We start from the raw sequence: 19,146 nt of genomic DNA on the forward strand, positions 1-19,146 counted from the left end.
ACCTTCCTGCTATACTATAACGTTTCATAATGTCCCCGTGTCTCTTCCTGCTATACTATAACGTTTCATAATGTCCCCGTGTCTCCATCTACCTTCCTGCTATACTATAACGTTTCATAATGTCCCCGTGTCTCTTCCTGCTATACTATAACGTTTCATAATGTCCCCGTGTCTCTATCTACCTTCCTGCTATACTATAACGTTACATAATGTCCCTGTGTCTCTATCTACCTTCCTGCTATACTATAACGTTTCATAATGTCCCCGTGTCTCTATCTACCTTCCTGCTATACTATAACGTTTCATAATGTCCCCGTCTCTATCTACTTCCTGCTATACTATAACGTTTCATAATGTCCCCGTGTCTCTATCTACCTTCCTGCTATACTATAACGTTTCATAATGTCCCCTCTGTCTCTTCCTGCTATACTATAACGTTTCATAATGTCCCCGTGTCTCTATCTACCTTCCTGCTATACTATAACGTTTCATAATGTCCCCGTGTCTCTATCTACCTTCCTGCTATACTATAACGTTTCATAATGTCCCCGTGTCTCTTCCTGCTATACTATAACGTTTCATAATGTCCCCGTGTCTCTATCTACCTTCCTGCTATACTATAACGTTTCATAATGTCCCCGTGTCTCTATCTACCTTCCTGCTATACTATAACGTTTCATAATGTCCCTTCTCTTCCTGCTATACTATAACGTTTCATAATGTCCCCGTGTCTCTATCTACCTTCCTGCTATACTATAACGTTTCATAATGTCCCCGTGTCTCTATCTACCTTCCTGCTATACTATAACGTTTCATAATGTCCCCGTGTCTCTATCTACCTTCCTGCTATACTATAACGTTTCATAATGTCCCCGTGTCTCTATCTACCTTCCTGCTATACTATAACGTTTCATAATGTCCCCGTGTCTCTATCTACCTTCCTGCTATACTATAACGTTTCATAATGTCCCCGTGTCTCTTCCTGCTATACTATAACGTTTCATAATGTCCCCGTGTCTCTATCTACCTTCCTGCTATACTATAACGTTTCATAATGTCCCCGTGTCTCTTCCTGCTATACTATAACGTTTCATAATGTCCCCGTGTCTCTATCTACCTTCCTGCTATACTATAACGTTTCATAATGTCCCCGTGTCTCTATCTACCTTCCTGCTATACTATAACGTTTCATAATGTCCCCGTGTCTCTATCTACCTTCCTGCTATACTATAACGTTTCATAATGTCCCCGTGTCTCTTCCTGCTATACTATAACGTTTCATAATGTCCCCGTGTCTCTATCTACCTTCCTGCTATACTATAACGTTTCATAATGTCCCCGTGTCTCTATCTACCTTCCTGCTATACTATAACGTTTCATAATGTCCCCGTGTCTCTATCTACCTTCCTGCTATACTATAACGTTTCATAATGTCCCCGTGTCTCTATCTACCTTCCTGCTATACTATAACGTTTCATAATGTCCCCGTGTCTCTATCTACCTTCCTGCTATACTATAACGTTTCATAATGTCCCCGTGTCTCTATCTACCTTCCTGCTATACTATAACGTTTCATAATGTCCCCGTGTCTCTATCTACCTTCCTGCTATACTATAACGTTTCATAATGTCCCCGTGTCTCTATCTACCTTCCTGCTATACTATAACGTTTCATAATGTCCCCGTGTCTCTATCTACCTTCCTGCTATACTATAACGTTTCATAATGTCCCCGTGTCTCTATCTTCCTGCTATACTATAACGTTTCATAATGTCCCCGTGTCTCTTCCTGCTATACTATAACGTTTCATAATGTCCCCGTGTCTCTATCTACCTTCCTGCTATACTATAACGTTTCATAATGTCCCCGTGTCTCTTCCTGCTATACTATAACGTTTCATAATGTCCCCGTGTCTCTATCTACCTTCCTGCTTTACTATAACGTTTCATAATGTCCCCGTGTCTCTTCCTGCTATACTATAACGTTTCATAATGTCCCCGTGTCTCTATCTACCTTCCTGCTATACTATAACGTTTCATAATGTCCCCTGTCTCTTCCTGCTATACTATAACGTTTCATAATGTCCCCGTGTCTCTATCTACCTTCCTGCTATACTATAACGTTTCATAATGTCCCCGTGTCTCTACTTCCTGCTATACTATAACGTTTCATAATGTCCCCGTGTCTCTATCTACCTTCCTGCTATACTATAACGTTTCATAATGTCCCCCTGTCTCTATCTACCTTCCTGCTATACTATAACGTTTCATAATGTCCCCGTGTCTCTATCTACCTTCCTGCTATACTATAACGTTTCATAATGTCCCCGTGTCTCTATCTACCTTCCTGCTATACTATAACGCTTTCATAATGTCCCCGTGTCTCTATCTACCTTCCTGCTATACTATAACGTTTCATAATGTCCCCGTGTCTCTATCTACCTTCCTGCTATACTATAACGTTTCATAATGTCCCCGTGTCTCTATCTACCTTCCTGCTATACTATAACGTTTCATAATGTCCCCGTGTCTCTATCTACCTTCCTGCTATACTATAACGTTTCATAATGTCCCCGTGTCTCTATCTACCTTCCTGCTATACTATAACGTTTCATAATGTCCCCTATCTCTTCCTGCTATACTATAACGTTTCATAATGTCCCCGTGTCTCTATCTACCTTCCTGCTATACTATAACGTTTCATAATGTCCCCGTGTCTCTTCCTGCTATACTATAACGTTTCATAATGTCCCCGTGTCTCTATCTACCTTCCTGCTATACTATAACGTTTCATAATGTCCCCGTGTCTCTATCTACCTTCCTGCTATACTATAACGTTTCATAATGTCCCCGTGTCTCTATCTACCTTCCTGCTATACTATAACGTTTCATAATGTCCCCGTGTCTCTTCCTGCTATACTATAACGTTTCATAATGTCCCCGTGTCTCTATCTACCTTCCTGCTATACTATAACGTTTCATAATGTCCCCGTGTCTCTATCTACCTTCCTGCTATACTATAACGTTTCATAATGTCCCCGTGTCTCTATCTACCTTCCTGCTATACTATAACGTTTCATAATGTCCCCGTGTCTCTATCTACCTTCCTGCTATACTATAACGTTTCATAATGTCCCCGTGTCTCTATCTACCTTCCTGCTATACTATAACGTTTCATAATGTCCCCGTGTCTCTATCTACCTTCCTGCTATACTATAACGTTTCATAATGTCCCCGTGTCTCTATCTACCTTCCTGCTATACTATAACGTTTCATAATGTCCCCGTGTCTCTATCTACCTTCCTGCTATACTATAACGTTTCATAATGTCCCCGTGTCTCTATCTACCTTCCTGCTATACTATAACGTTTCATAATGTCCCCGTGTCTCTCTCCTGCTATACTATAACGTTTCATAATGTCCCCGTGTCTCTTCCTGCTATAATAACGTTTCATAATGTCCCCGTGTCTCTATCTACCTTCCTGCTATACTATAACGTTTCATAATGTCCCCGTGTCTCTTCCTGCTATACTATAACGTTTCATAATGTCCCCGTGTCTCTATCTACCTTCCTGCTATACTATAACGTTTCATAATGTCCCTTCCTGCTATACTATAACGTTTCATAATGTCCCCGTGTCTCTATCTACCTTCCTGCTATACTATAACGTTTCATAATGTCCCCGTGTCTCTTCCTGCTATACTATAACGTTTCATAATGTCCCCGTGTCTCTATCTACCTTCCTGCTATACTATAACGTTTCATAATGTCCCCGTGTCTCTTCCTGCTATACTATAACGTTTCATAATGTCCCCGTGTCTCTATCTACCTTCCTGCTATACTATAACGTTTCATAATGTCCCCGTGTCTCTTCCTGCTATACTATAACGTTACATAATGTCCCCGTGTCTCTATCTACCTTCCTGCTATACTATAACGTTACATAATGTCCCCCGTGTCTCTATCTACCTTCCTGCTATACTATAACGTTTCATAATGTCCCCGTGTCTCTATCTACCTTCCTGCTATACTATAACGTTTCATAATGTCCCCGTGTCTCTATCTACCTTCCTGCTATACTATAACGTTTCATAATGTCCCCGTGTCTCTATCTACCTTCCTGCTATACTATAACGTTTCATAATGTCCCCGTGTCTCTATCTACCTTCCTGCTATACTATAACGTTTCATAATGTCCCCGTGTCTCTATCTACCTTCCTGCTATACTATAACGTTTCATAATGTCCCCGTGTCTCTATCTACCTTCCTGCTATACTATAACGTTTCATAATGTCCCCGTGTCTCTATCTACCTTCCTGCTATACTATAACGTTTCATAATGTCCCCGTGTCTCTATCTACCTTCCTGCTATACTATAACGTTTCATAATGTCCCCGTGTCTCTATCTACCTTCCTGCTATACTATAACGTTTCATAATGTCCCCGTGTCTCTATCTACCTTCCTGCTATACTATAACGTTTCATAATGTCCCCGTGTCTCTTCTTCCTGCTATACTATAACGTTTCATAATGTCCCCGTGTCTCTATCTACCTTCCTGCTATACTATAACGTTTCATAATGTCCCCGTGTCTCTTCCTGCTATACTATAACGTTTCATAATGTCCCCGTGTCTCTATCTACCTTCCTGCTATACTATAACGTTTCATAATGTCCCCTGTCTCTTCCTGCTATACTATAACGTTTCATAATGTCCCCGTGTCTCTATCTACCTTCCTGCTATACTATAACGTTTCATAATGTCCCCGTGTCTCTATCTACCTTCCTGCTATACTATAACGTTTCATAATGTCCCCGTGTCTCTATCTACCTTCCTGCTATACTATAACGTTTCATAATGTCCCCGTGTCTCTATCTACCTTCCTGCTATACTATAACGTTTCATAATGTCCCCGTGTCTCTATCTACCTTCCTGCTATACTATAACGTTTCATAATGTCCCCGTGTCTCTATCTACCTTCCTGCTATACTATAACGTTTCATAATGTCCCCGTGTCTCTATCTACCTTCCTGCTATACTATAACGTTTCATAATGTCCCCGTGTCTCTTCCTGCTATACTATAACGTTTCATAATGTCCCCGTGTCTCTATCTACCTTCCTGCTATACTATAACGTTTCATAATGTCCCCGTGTCTCTATCTACCTTCCTGCTATACTATAACGTTTCATAATGTCCCCGTGTCTCTATCTACCTTCCTGCTATACTATAACGTTTCATAATGTCCCCGTGTCTCTTCCTGCTATACTATAACATTTCATAATGTCCCCATGTCTCTATCTACCTTCCTGCTATACTATAACGTTACATAATGTCCCCGTGTCTCTATCTACCTTCCTGCTATACTATAGCGTTTCATAATGTCCCCGTGTCTCTTCCTGCTATACTATAACGTTTCATAATGTCCCCGTGTCTCTATCTACCTTCCTGCTATACTATAACGTTTCATAATGTCCCCGTGTCTCTATCTACCTTCCTGCTATACTATAACGTTTCATAATATCCCCGTGTCTCTATCTACCTTCCTGCTATACTATAACGTTACATAATGTCCCCGTGTCTCTTCCTGCTATACTATAACGTTTCATAATGTCCCCGTGTCTCTATCTACCTTCCTGCTATACTATAACGTTTCATAATGTCCCCGTGTCTCTTCCTGCTATACTATAACGTTTCATAATGTCCCCGTGTCTCTATCTACCTTCCTGCTATACTATAACGTTTCATAATGTCCCCGTGTCTCTATCTACCTTCCTGCTATACTATAACGTTTCATAATGTCCCCGTGTCTACTTCCTGCTATACTATAACGTTTCATAATGTCCCCGTGTCTCTATCTACCTTCCTGCTATACTATAACGTTTCATAATGTCCCCGTGTCTCTATCTACCTTCCTGCTATACTATAACGTTTCATAATGTCCCCGTGTCTCTATCTACCTTCCTGCTATACTATAACGTTTCATAATGTCCCCGTGTCTCTATCTACCTTCCTGCTATACTATAACGTTTCATAATGTCCCCGTGTCTCTATCTACCTTCCTGCTATACTATAACGTTTCATAATGTCCCCGTGTCTCTATCTACCTTCCTGCTATACTATAACGTTTCATAATGTCCCCGTGTCTCTATCTACCTTCCTGCTATACTATAACGTTTCATAATGTCCCCTGTCTCTATCTACCTTCCTGCTATACTATAACCATAATGTCCCCGTGCTCTTCCTGCTATACTATAACGTTTCATAATGTCCCCGTGTCTCTATCTACCTTCCTGCTATACTATAACGTTTCATAATGTCCCCGTGTCTCTTCCTGCTATACTATAACGTTTCATAATGTCCCCGTGTCTCTATCTACCTTCCTGCTATACTATAACGTTTCATAATGTCCCCGTGTCTCTATCTACCTTCCTGCTATACTATAACGTTTCATAATGTCCCCGTGTCTCTTCCTGCTATACTATAACGTTACATAATGTCCCCGTGTCTCTTCCTGCTATACTATAACGTTTCATAATGTCCCCGTGTCTCTATCTACCTTCCTGCTATACTATAACGTTTCATAATGCCCCCGTGTCTCTATCTACCTTCCTGCTATACTATAACGTTACATAATGTCCCCGTGTCTCTTCCTGCTATACTATAACGTTTCATAATGTCCCCGTGTCTCTATCTACCTTCCTGCTATACTATAACGTTTCATAATGTCCCCGTGTCTCTATCTACCTTCCTGCTATACTATAACGTTTCATAATGTCCCCGTGTCTCTATCTACCTTCCTGCTATACTATAACGTTTCATAATGTCCCCGTGTCTCTTCCTGCTATACTATAACGTTTCATAATGTCCCCGTGTCTCTATCTACCTTCCTGCTATACTATAACGTTTCATAATGTCCCCGTGTCTCTATCTACCTTCCTGCTATACTATAACGTTTCATAATGTCCCCGTGTCTCTTCCCTTCCTGCTATACTATAACGTTTCATAATGTCCCCGTGTCTCTATCTACCTTCCTGCTATACTATAACGTTTCATAATGTCCCCGTGTCTCTATCTACCTTCCTGCTATACTATAACGTTTCATAATGTCCCCGTGTCTCTATCTACCTTCCTGCTATACTATAACGTTTCATAATGTCCCCGTGTCTCTATCTACCTTCCTGCTATACTATAACGTTTCATAATGTCCCCGTGTCTCTATCTACCTTCCTGCTATACTATAACGTTTCATAATGTCCCCGTGTCTCTTCCTGCTATACTATAACGTTTCATAATGTCCCCGTGTCTCTATCTACCTTCCTGCTATACTATAACGTTTCATAATGTCCCCGTGTCTCTATCTACCTTCCTGCTATACTATAACGTTTCATAATGTCCCCGTGTCTCTATCTACCTTCCTGCTATACTATAACGTTTCATAATGCCCCCATGTCTCTATCTACCTTCCTGCTATACTATAACGTTTCATAATGCCCCCATGTCTCTATCTACCTTCCTGCTATACTATAACGTTTCATAATGTCCCCGTGTCTCTTCCTGCTATACTATAACGTTACATAATGTCCCCGTGTCTCTATCTACCTTCCTGCTATACTATAACGTTTCATAATGTCCCCGTGTCTCTATCTACCTTCCTGCTATACTATAACGTTTCATAATGTCCCCGTGTCTCTATCTACCTTCCTGCTATACTATAACGTTTCATAATGTCCCCGTGTCTCTATCTACCTTCCTGCTATACTATAACGTTTCATAATGTCCCCGTGTCTCTATCTACCTTCCTGCTATACTATAACGTTTCATAATGTCCCCGTCTCTTCCTGCTATACTATAACGTTTCATAATGTCCCCGTGTCTCTATCTACCTTCCTGCTATACTATAACGTTTCATAATGTCCCCGTGTCTCTATCTACCTTCCTGCTATACTATAACGTTTCATAATGTCCCCGTGTCTCTATCTACCTTCCTGCTATACTATAACGTTTCATAATGTCCCCGTGTCTCTATCTACCTTCCTGCTATACTATAACGTTTCATAATGTCCCCGTGTCTCTATCTACCTTCCTGCTATACTATAACGTTTCATAATGTCCCCGTGTCTCTATCTACCTTCCTGCTATACTATAACGTTTCATAATGTCCCCGTGTCTCTTCCTGCTATACTATAACGTTTCATAATGTCCCCGTGTCTCTATCTACCTTCCTGCTATACTATAACGTTTCATAATGTCCCCGTGTCTCTTCCTGCTATACTATAACGTTTCATAATGTCCCCGTGTCTCTATCTACCTTCCTGCTATACTATAACGTTTCATAATGTCCCCGTGTCTCTATCTACCTTCCTGCTATACTATAACGTTTCATAATGTCCCCGTGTCTCTTCCTGCTATACTATAACGTTTCATAATGTCCCCGTGTCTCTATCTACCTTCCTGCTATACTATAACGTTTCATAATGTCCCCGTGTCTCTATCTACCTTCCTGCTATACTATAACGTTTCATAATGTCCCCGTGTCTCTATCTACCTTCCTGCTATACTATAACGTTTCATAATGTCCCCGTGTCTCTTCCTGCTATACTATAACGTTTCATAATGTCCCCGTGTCTCTATCTACCTTCCTGCTATACTATAACGTTTCATAATGTCCCCGTGTCTCTATCTACCTTCCTGCTATACTATAACGTTTCATAATGTCCCCGTGTCTCTTCCTGCTATACTATAACGTTACATAATGTCCCCGTGTCTCTATCTACCTTCCTGCTATACTATAACGTTTCATAATGTCCCCGTGTCTCTATCTTCCTGCTATACTATAACGTTTCATAATGTCCCCGTGTCTCTATCTACCTTCCTGCTATACTATAACGTTTCATAATGTCCCTGTGTCTCTATCTACCTTCCTGCTATACTATAACGTTTCATAATGTCCCCGTGTCTCTATCTACCTTCCTGCTATACTATAACGTTTCATAATGTCCCCGTGTCTCTATCTACCTTCCTGCTATACTATAACGTTTCATAATGTCCCCGTGTCTCTTCCTGCTATACTATAACGTTTCATAATGTCCCCATGTCTCTATCTACCTTCCTGCTATACTATAACGTTTCATAATGTCCCCGTGTCTCTATCTACCTTCCTGCTATACTATAACGTTTCATAATGTCCCCGTGTCTCTTCCTGCTATACTATAACGTTTCATAATGTCCCCGTGTCTCTATCTACCTTCCTGCTATACTATAACGTTTCATAATGTCCCCGTGTCTCTATCTACCTTCCTGCTATACTATAACGTTTCATAATGTCCCCGTGTCTCTATCTACCTTCCTGCTATACTATAACGTTTCATAATGTCCCCGTGTCTCTATCTACCTTCCTGCTATACTATAACGTTTCATAATGTCCCCGTGTCTCTATCTACCTTCCTGCTATACTATAACGTTTCATAATGTCCCCGTGTCTCTATCTACCTTCCTGCTATACTATAACGTTTCATAATGTCCCCGTGTCTCTTCCTGCTATACTATAACGTTTCATAATGTCCCCGTGTCTCTATCTACCTTCCTGCTATACTATAACGTTTCATAATGTCCCCGTGTCTCTTCCTGCTATACTATAACGTTTCATAATGTCCCCGTGTCTCTATCTACCTTCCTGCTATACTATAACGTTTCATAATGTCCCCGTGTCTCTATCTACCTTCCTGCTATACTATAACGTTTCATAATGTCCCCGTGTCTCTCTTCCTGCTATACTATAACGTTTCATAATGTCCCCGTGTAACGTTTCATAATGTCCCCGTCTATCTACCTTCCTGCTATACTATAACGTTTCATAATGCCCCCGTGTCTCTATCTACCTTCCTGCTATACTATAACGTTACATAATGTCCCCGTGTCTCTTCCTGCTATACTATAACGTTTCATAATGTCCCCGTGTCTCTATCTACCTTCCTGCTATACTATAACGTTTCATAATGTCCCCGTGTCTCTATCTACCTTCCTGCTATACTATAACGTTTCATAATGTCCCCGTGTCTCTATCTACCTTCCTGCTATACTATAACGTTTCATAATGTCCCCGTGTCTCTTCCTGCTATACTATAACGTTTCATAATGTCCCCGTGTCTCTATCTACCTTCCTGCTATACTATAACGTTTCATAATGTCCCCGTGTCTCTATCTACCTTCCTGCTATACTATAACGTTTCATAATGTCCCCTCTGTCTCTTCCTGCTATACTATAACGTTTCATAATGTCCCCGTGTCTCTATCTACCTTCCTGCTATACTATAACGTTTCATAATGTCCCCGTGTCTCTATCTACCTTCCTGCTATACTATAACGCTTCATAATGTCCCCTGTATCTACCTTCCTGCTATACTATAACGTTTCATAATGTCCCCGTGTCTCTATCTACCTTCCTGCTATACTATAACGTTTCATAATGTCCCCGTGTCTCTATCTACCTTCCTGCTATACTATAACGTTTCATAATGTCCCCGTGTCTCTTCCTGCTATACTATAACGTTTCATAATGTCCCCGTGTCTCTATCTACCTTCCTGCTATACTATAACGTTTCATAATGTCCCCGTGTCTCTATCTACCTTCCTGCTATACTATAACGTTACATAATGTCCCCGTGTCTCTATCTACCTTCCTGCTATACTATAACGTTTCATAATGTCCCCATGTCTCTATCTACCTTCCTGCTATACTATAACGTTTCATAATGTCCCCATGTCTCTATCTACCTTCCTGCTATACTATAACGTTTCATAATGTCCCCGTGTCTCTTCCTGCTATACTATAACGTTTCATAATGTCCCTGTGTCTCTATCTACCTTCCTGCTATACTATAACGTTTCATAATGTCCCCGTGTCTCTATCTACCTTCCTGCTATACTATAACGTTTCATAATGTCCCCGTGTCTCTATCTACCTTCCTGCTATACTATAACGTTTCATAATGTCCCCGTGTCTCTATCTACCTTCCTGCTATACTATAACGTTTCATAATGTCCCCGTGTCTCTATCTACCTTCCTGCTATACTATAACGTTTCATAATGTCCCCGTGTCTCTTCCTGCTATACTATAACGTTTCATAATGTCCCCGTGTCTCTATCTACCTTCCTGCTATACTATAACGTTTCATAATGTCCCCGTGTCTCTATCTACCTTCCTGCTATACTATAACGTTTCATAATGTCCCCGTGTCTCTATCTACCTTCCTGCTATACTATAACGTTTCATAATGTCCCCGTGTCTCTATCTACCTTCCTGCTATACTATAACGTTTCATAATGTCCCCGTGTCTCTTTCTACCTTCCTGCTATACTATAACGTTTCATAATGTCCCCGTGTCTCTATCTGCCTTCCTGCTATACTATAACGTTTCATAATGTCCCCGTGTCTCTTCCTGCTATACTATAACGTTTCATAATGCCCCCGTGTCTCTATCTACCTTCCTGCTATACTATAACGTTTCATAATGTCCCCGTGTCTCTTCCTGCTATACTATAACGTTTCATAATGTCCCCGTGTCTCTATCTACCTTCCTGCTATACTATAACGTTTCATAATGTCCCCATGTCTCTATCTACCTTCCTGCTATACTATAACGTTTCATAATGTCCCCGTGTCTCTATCTACCTTCCTGCTATACTATAACGTTTCATAATGTCCCTGTGTCTCTACCTTCCTGCTATCTACCTTCCTGCTATACTATAACGTTTCATAATGTCCCTGTGTCTCTATCTACCTTCCTGCTATACTATAACGTTTCATAATGTCCCCGTGTCTCTATCTACCTTCCTGCTATACTATAACGTTTCATAATGTCCCCGTGTCTCTTCCTGCTATACTATAACGTTTCATAATGTCCCCGTGTCTCTATCTACCTTCCTGCTATACTATAACGTTTCATAATGTCCCCGTGTCTCTATCTACCTTCCTGCTATACTATAACGTTTCATAATGTCCCCGTGTCTCTTCCTGCTATACTATAACGTTACATAATGTCCCCGTGTCTCTATCTACCTTCCTGCTATACTATAACGTTTCATAATGTCCCCGTGTCTCTTCCTGCTATACTATAACGTTTCATAATGTCCCCGTGTCTCTATCTACCTTCCTGCTATACTATAACGTTTCATAATGTCCCTGTGTCTCTATCTACCTTCCTGCTATACTATAACGTTTCATAATGTCCCCGTGTCTCTATCTACCTTCCTGCTATACTATAACGTTTCATAATGTCCCCGTGTCTCTATCTACCTTCCTGCTATACTATAACGTTTCATAATGTCCCCGTGTCTCTTCCTGCTATACTATAACGTTTCATAATGTCCCCATGTCTCTATCTACCTTCCTGCTATACTATAACGTTTCATAATGTCCCCGTGTCTCTATCTACCTTCCTGCTATACTATAACGTTTCATAATGTCCCCGTGTCTCTTCCTGCTATACTATAACGTTTCATAATGTCCCCGTGTCTCTATCTACCTTCCTGCTATACTATAACGTTTCATAATGTCCCCGTGTCTCTATCTACCTTCCTGCTATACTATAACGTTACATAATGTCCCCGTGTCTCTTCCTGCTATACTATAACGTTTCATAATGTCCCCGTGTCTCTATCTACCTTCCTGCTATACTATAACGTTACATAATGTCCCCGTGTCTCTATCTACCTTCCTGCTATACTATAACGCTTCATAATGTCCCCGTGTCTCTATCTACCTTCCTGCTATACTATAACGTTTCATAATGTCCCCGTGTCTCTTCCTGCTATACTATAACGTTTCATAATGTCCCCGTGTCTCTATCTACCTTCCTGCTATACTATAACGTTTCATAATGTCCCCGTGTCTCTATCTACCTTCCTGCTATACTATAACGTTTCATAATGTCCCCGTGTCTCTATCTACCTTCCTGCTATACTATAACGTTTCATAATGTCCCCGTGTCTCTTCCTGCTATACTATAACGTTTCATAATGTCCCCGTGTCTCTATCTACCTTCCTGCTATACTATAACGTTTCATAATGTCCCCGTGTCTCTATCTACCTTCCTGCTATACTATAACGTTTCATAATGTCCCCGTGTCTCTTCCTTCTATACTATACATATATATATATTCAGGGGACTCAGCGGGGTAGCTTGTTCCATCTAACAGGGGACTCCGTAGGGTAGCTTGTTCCATCTAACAGGGGACTCAGTGAGGTAGTTTGTTACTTCTAACTGGGGACTCAGTGGTGTAGCTTGTTCCATCTAACAGGGGACTCAGTGGTGTAGCTTGTTCCTTCTAACAGGGGACTCAGTGGTGTAGCTTGTTCCTTCTAACAGGGGACTCAGTGGTGTAGCTTGTTCCTTCTAACTGGGGACTCAGCGGGGTAGCTTGTTCCTTCTAACAGGGGACTCAGTGGGGTAGCTTGTTCCTTCTAACAGGGGACTCAGTGAGGTAGCTTGTTCCTTCTAACAGGGACTCAGTGGTGTAGCTTGTTCCTTCTAACAGGGGACTCAGTGGGGTAGCTTGTTCCTTCTAACAGGGGACTCAGTGGGGTAGCTTGTTCCTTCTAACAGTGGACTCAGTGAGGTAGTTTGTTACTTCTAACATGGGACCCAGCGGGGTACCTTGTTCCTTCTAACAGGGAGGTAGCTTGTTCCTTCTAACAGGGGACTCAGTGGTGTAGCTTGTTCCTTCTAACAGGGGACTCAGTGGGGTAGCTTGTTCCTTCTAACAGGGGACTCAGTGGGGTAGCTTGTTCCTTCTAACAGGGGACTCAGTGGGGTAGCTTGTTCCTTCTAACAGGGTATTCAGTGGGGTAGCTTGTTCCTTCTAACAGGGGACTCAGTGGTGTAGCTTGTTTCTACTAACAGGGGACTCAGTGAGGTAGCTTGTTCCTTCTAACAGGGGACTCAGTGGGGTAGCTTGTTTCTTCTAACAGGGGACCAGGTGGGGTAGCTTGTTCCTTCTAACAGGGGGTAGCTTGTTCCTTCTAACAGGGGACTCAGTGGGGTAGTGAGTTCCTTCTAACATGGGACTCAGTGGGCTGTACTAAGGGCGGTATCCAGGCTGTACTAAGGGCTGTATGTTGGCTGTACTAAGGGCTGTATCCAGGCTGTACTAAGGGCTGTATTTTGGCTGTAATAAGGGCTGTACTAAGGGCTATATCCAGGCTGTACTAAGGGCTGTATTTTGGCTGTACTAAGGGCTGTATTTTGGCTGTACTAAGGGCTGTATCCAGGCTGTACTAAGGGCTGTATTTTGGCTGTACTAAGGGCTCTACTAAGGGCTGTATCCAGGCTCTACTAAGGGCTGTATTTTGGCTGTACTAAGGGCTGTATTTTGGCTGTACTAAGGGCTGTATCCAGGCTGTACTAAGCGCTGTACTAAGGGCTGCCAGGCTGTACTAAGGGCTGTATTCAGGCTGTACTAAGGGCTGTATTCAGGCTGTACTAAGGGCTGTATCCAGGCTGTACTAAGGGCTGTATCAGGGCTGTACTAAGGGCTGCCAGGCTGTACTAAGGGCTGTATTCAGGCTGTACTAAGGGCTGTATTCAGGCTGTACTAAGGGCTGTATCCAGGCTGTACTAAGGGCTGAATCAGGGCTGTACTAAGGGCTGTACTAAGGGCTGTATCCAGGCTGTACTAAGGCCTGTATCAGGGCTGTACTAAGGGCTGTACTAAGGGCTGTACTAGGGGCTGTATCCAGGCTGTACTAAGGGCTGTATTAAAGGCTGTACTAAGGGCTGTATCAGGGTTGTACTAAGGGCTGTATTAAGGGCTGTATCCAGGCTCTACTAAGGGCTGTATGCAGGCTGTACTAAGGGCTGTATTAAGGGCTGTATCCAGGCTGTACGAAGGGCTGTACTAAGGGCTGTATCCAGGCTGTACTAGGGGCTGTATCCAGGCTGTACTAAGGGCTGTACTAAGGGCTGTATTAAGGGCTGTATCCAGGCTGTACGGAGGGCTGTACTAAGGGCTGTATGCAGGCTGTACTAAGGGCTGTACTAAGGGCTGTATCCAGGCTGTACTAAGGGCTGTATCCAGGCTATACTAAGGGCTGTATCCAGGCTGTACTAAGGGCTGTATCCAGGCTGTACTAAGGGCTGTATCCAGGCTGTACTAAGGGCTGTACTAAGGGCTGTACTAAGGGCTGTACTAAGGGCTGTACTAAGGACTGTACTAAGGGCTGTATTCAGGCTCTACTAAGGGCAGTACTAAGGGCTGTACTAAGGGCTGTATCCAGGCTGTACTAAGGGCTGTATCCAGGCTGTACTAAGGGCTGTATCCAGGCTGTACTAAGGGCTGTATCCAGGCTGTATTAAGGGCTGTATCCAGGCTGTACTAAGGGCTGTATTCAGGCTGTACTAAGGGCTGTACTAAGGGCTGTACTAAGGGCTGTACTAAGGGCTGTACTAAGGACTGTACTAAGGGCTGTATTCAGGCTCTACTAAGGGCAGTACTAAGGGCTGTACTAAGGGCTGTATCCAGGCTGTACTAAGGGCTGTATCCAGGCTGTACTAAGGGCTGTATCCAGGCTCTACTAAGGGCTGTACTAAGGGCTGTACTAAGGGCTGTACTAAGTGCTGTACAAAGGGCTGTACAAAGGGGTGTACTAAGGGCTGTACTAAGGGCTGTATCCAGGCTGTACTAAGGGCTGTATCCAGGCTATACTAAGGGCTGTATCCAGGCTGTACTAAGGGCTGTATCCAGGCTGTACTAAGGGCTGTATCCAGGCTGTACTAAGGGCTGTATCCAGGCTGTACTAAGGGCTGTATCCAGGCTGTACTAATGGCTGTATTCAGGCTGTACTAAGGGCTGTATCCAGGCTGTACTAAGGGCTGTATCCAGGCTGTACTAAGGGCTGTATCCAGGCTGTACGAAGGGCTGTATCCAGGCTCTACTAAGGGCTGTACTAAGGGCTGTATCCAGGCTGTACTAAGGGCTGTATCCAGGCTCTACTAAGGGCTGTACTAAGGGCTGTATCCAGGCTGTACTAAGGGCTGTACTAAGGGCTGTATGCAGGCTGTACTAAGGGCTGTATCCAGGCTGTACTAAGGGCTGTATCCAGGCTCTACTAAGGGCTGTACTAAGGGGTGTACTAAGGGCTCTACTAAGGGCTGTATCCAGGCTGTACTAAGGGCTGTATCCAGGCTCTACTAAGGGCTGTACTAAGGGCTGTATCCAGGCTGTACTAAGGGCTGTATCCAGGCTGTACTAAGGGCTGTATTCAGGCTGTACTAAGGGCTGTATCCAGGCGGTACTAAGGGCTGTATCCAGGCTGTAATAAGGGCTGTACTAAGGGCTGTACTAAGGGCTGTATTCAGGCTGTACTAAGGGCTGTACTAAGGGCTGTATCCAGGCTGTACTAAGGGCTGTACTAAGGGCTGTACTAAGGGCTGTAATAAGGGCTGTATCCAGGCTGTACTAATGGCTGTATTCAGGCTCTACTAAGGGCTGTATCCAGGCTGTACTAAGGGCTGTATCCAGGCTGTACTAAGGGCTGTATCCAGGCTGTACTAAGGGCTGTATCCAGGCTGTACTAAGGGCTGTATCCAGGCTGTACTAAGGGCTGTATCCAGGCTGTACTAAGGGCTTTATCCAGGCTGTACTAAGGGCTGTACTAAGGGCTGTATCCAGGCTGTACTAAGGGCTGTATCCAGGCTGTAATAAGGGCTGTATCCAGGCTGTACTAATGGCTGTATTCAGGCTGTACTAAGGGCTGTATCCAGGCTGTACTAAGGGCTGTACTAAGGGCTGTATCCAGGCTGGAATAAGGGCTGTATTTTGGCTGTACTAAGGGCTGTATCCAGGCTGTACTAAGGGCTGTATCCAGGCTGTACTAAGGGCTGTATCCAGGCTGTACTAAGGGCTGTATCCAGGCTGTACTAAGGGCTGTATTAAGGGCTGTATCCAGGCTGTACTAAGGGCTGTATCCAGGCTGTACTAAGGGCTGTATTCAGGCTCTACAAAGGGCTGTATACAGGCTGTACTAAGGGCTGTATTCAGGCTCTACTAAGGGCTGTATCCAGGCTGTACTAAGGGCTGTATTCAGGCTCTACTAAGGGCTGTATCCAGGCTATACTAAGGGCTGTATCCAGGCTGTACTAAGGGCTGTATCCAGGCTGTACTAAGGGCTGTATCCAGGCTATACTAAGGGCTGTATTCAGGCTGTACTAAGGGCTGTATCCAGGCTGTACTAAGGGCTGTACTAAGGGCTGTATTAAGGGCTGTATCCAGGCTGTACTAAGGGCTGTATTCAGGCTCTACTAAGGGCTGTACTAAGGGCTGTATCCAGGCTATACTAAGGGCTGTATCCAGGCTGTACTAAGGGCTGTATCCAGGCTGTACTAAGGGCTGTACTAAGGGCTGTACTAAGGGCTCTACTAAGGGCTGTATCCAGGCTGTACTAAGGGCTCTACTAAGGGCTGTATCCAGGCTGTACTAAGGGCTGTATCCAGGCTGTACTAAGGGCTCTACTAAGGGCTGTATCCAGGCTGTACTAAGGGCTGTGTCCAGGCTGTACTAAGGGCTGTATCCAGGCTGTACTAAGGGCTGTATCCAGGCTGTACTAAGGGCTGTACTAAGGGCTCTACTAAGGGCTGTATCCAGGCTGTACTAAGGGCTGTATCCAGGCTGTACTAAGGGCTCTACTAAGGGCTGTAAGGGCTGTATCCAGGCTGTAATAAGGGCTGTATCCAGGCTGTACTAAGGGCTGTATCCAGGCTGTACTAAGGGCTGTATTTTGACTGTACTAAGGGGTGTACTAAGGGCTGTATCCAGGCTGTACTAAGGGCTGTATCCAGGCTGTAATAAGGGCTGTATCCAGGCTGTACTAAGGGCTGTATTAAGGGCTGTATCCAGGCTGTACTAAGGGCTGTATTTTGGCTGTACTAAGGGGTGTACTAATGGCTGTATCCAGGCTGTACTAAGGGCTGTATCCAGGCTGTACTAAGGGCTGTATCCAGGCTGTACTAAGGGCTGTACTAAGGGCTGTATCCAGGCTGTACTAATGGCTGTATCCAGGCTGTACTAAGGGCTGTATCCAGGCTGTACTAAGGGCTGTATCCAGGCTGTACTAAGGGCTGTATCCAGGCTATACTAGGGGCTGTTTCCAGGCTGTACTAAGGGCTGTATCCAGGCTGTACTAAGGGCTGTATCCAGGCTGTACTAAGGGCTGTATCCAGGCTATACTAGGGGCTGTTTCCAGGCTGTACTAAGGGCTGTATCCAGGCTGTACTAAGGGCTGTATCCAGGCTGTACTAAGGGCTGTATCCAGGCTATACTAGGGGCTGTATCCAGGCTGTACTAAGGGCTGTATCCAGGCTGTACTAAGGGCTGTATTAAGGGCTGTATCCAGGCTGTACTAAGGGCTGTATCCAGGCTGTACTAAGGGCTGTATCCAGGCTGTACTAAGGACTGTATCCAGGCTCTACTAAGGGCTGTATTCAGGCTCTACTAAGGGCTGTACTAAGGGCTGTATCCAGGCTGTACTAAGGGCTGTACTAAGGGCTGTACTAAGGGCTGTATCCAGGCTGTACTAAGGGCTGTATCCAGGCTGTACTAAGGGCTGTATTTTGGCTGTACTATGGGCTGTACTAAGGGCTGTATTCAGGCTGTACTAAGGGCTGTATCCAGGCTGGAATAAGGGCTGTATCCAGGCTTTACTAAGGGCTGTATCCAGGCTGTACTAAGGGCTGTATTAAGGGCTGTATCCAGGCTGTACTAAGGGCTGTATCCAGGCTGTACTAAGGGCTGTATTCAGGCTGTACTAAGGGCTGTATCCAGGCTGTACTAAGGGCTGTATCCAGGCTTTACTAAGGGCTGTATCCAGGCTGTACTAAGGGCTGTATTAAGGGCTGTATCCAGGCTGTACTAAGGGCTGTATCCAGGCTGTACTAAGGGCTGTATTCAGGCTCTACTAAGGGCTGTATCCAGGCTGTACTAAGGGCTGTATCCAGGCTATACTAAGGGCTGTATTCAGGCTGTACTAAGGGCTGTATCCAGGCTGTACTAAGGGCTGTACTAAGGGCTGTACTAAGGGCTGTATTAAGGGCTGTATCCAGGCTGTACTAAGGGCTGTATCCAGGCTGTACTAAGGGCTGTATTCAGGCTCT

Source organism: Oncorhynchus masou, unplaced genomic scaffold, assembly GCF_036934945.1.
Source record: "Oncorhynchus masou masou isolate Uvic2021 unplaced genomic scaffold, UVic_Omas_1.1 unplaced_scaffold_2036, whole genome shotgun sequence".
Taxonomy (NCBI): Eukaryota; Metazoa; Chordata; class Actinopteri; order Salmoniformes; family Salmonidae; genus Oncorhynchus; species Oncorhynchus masou.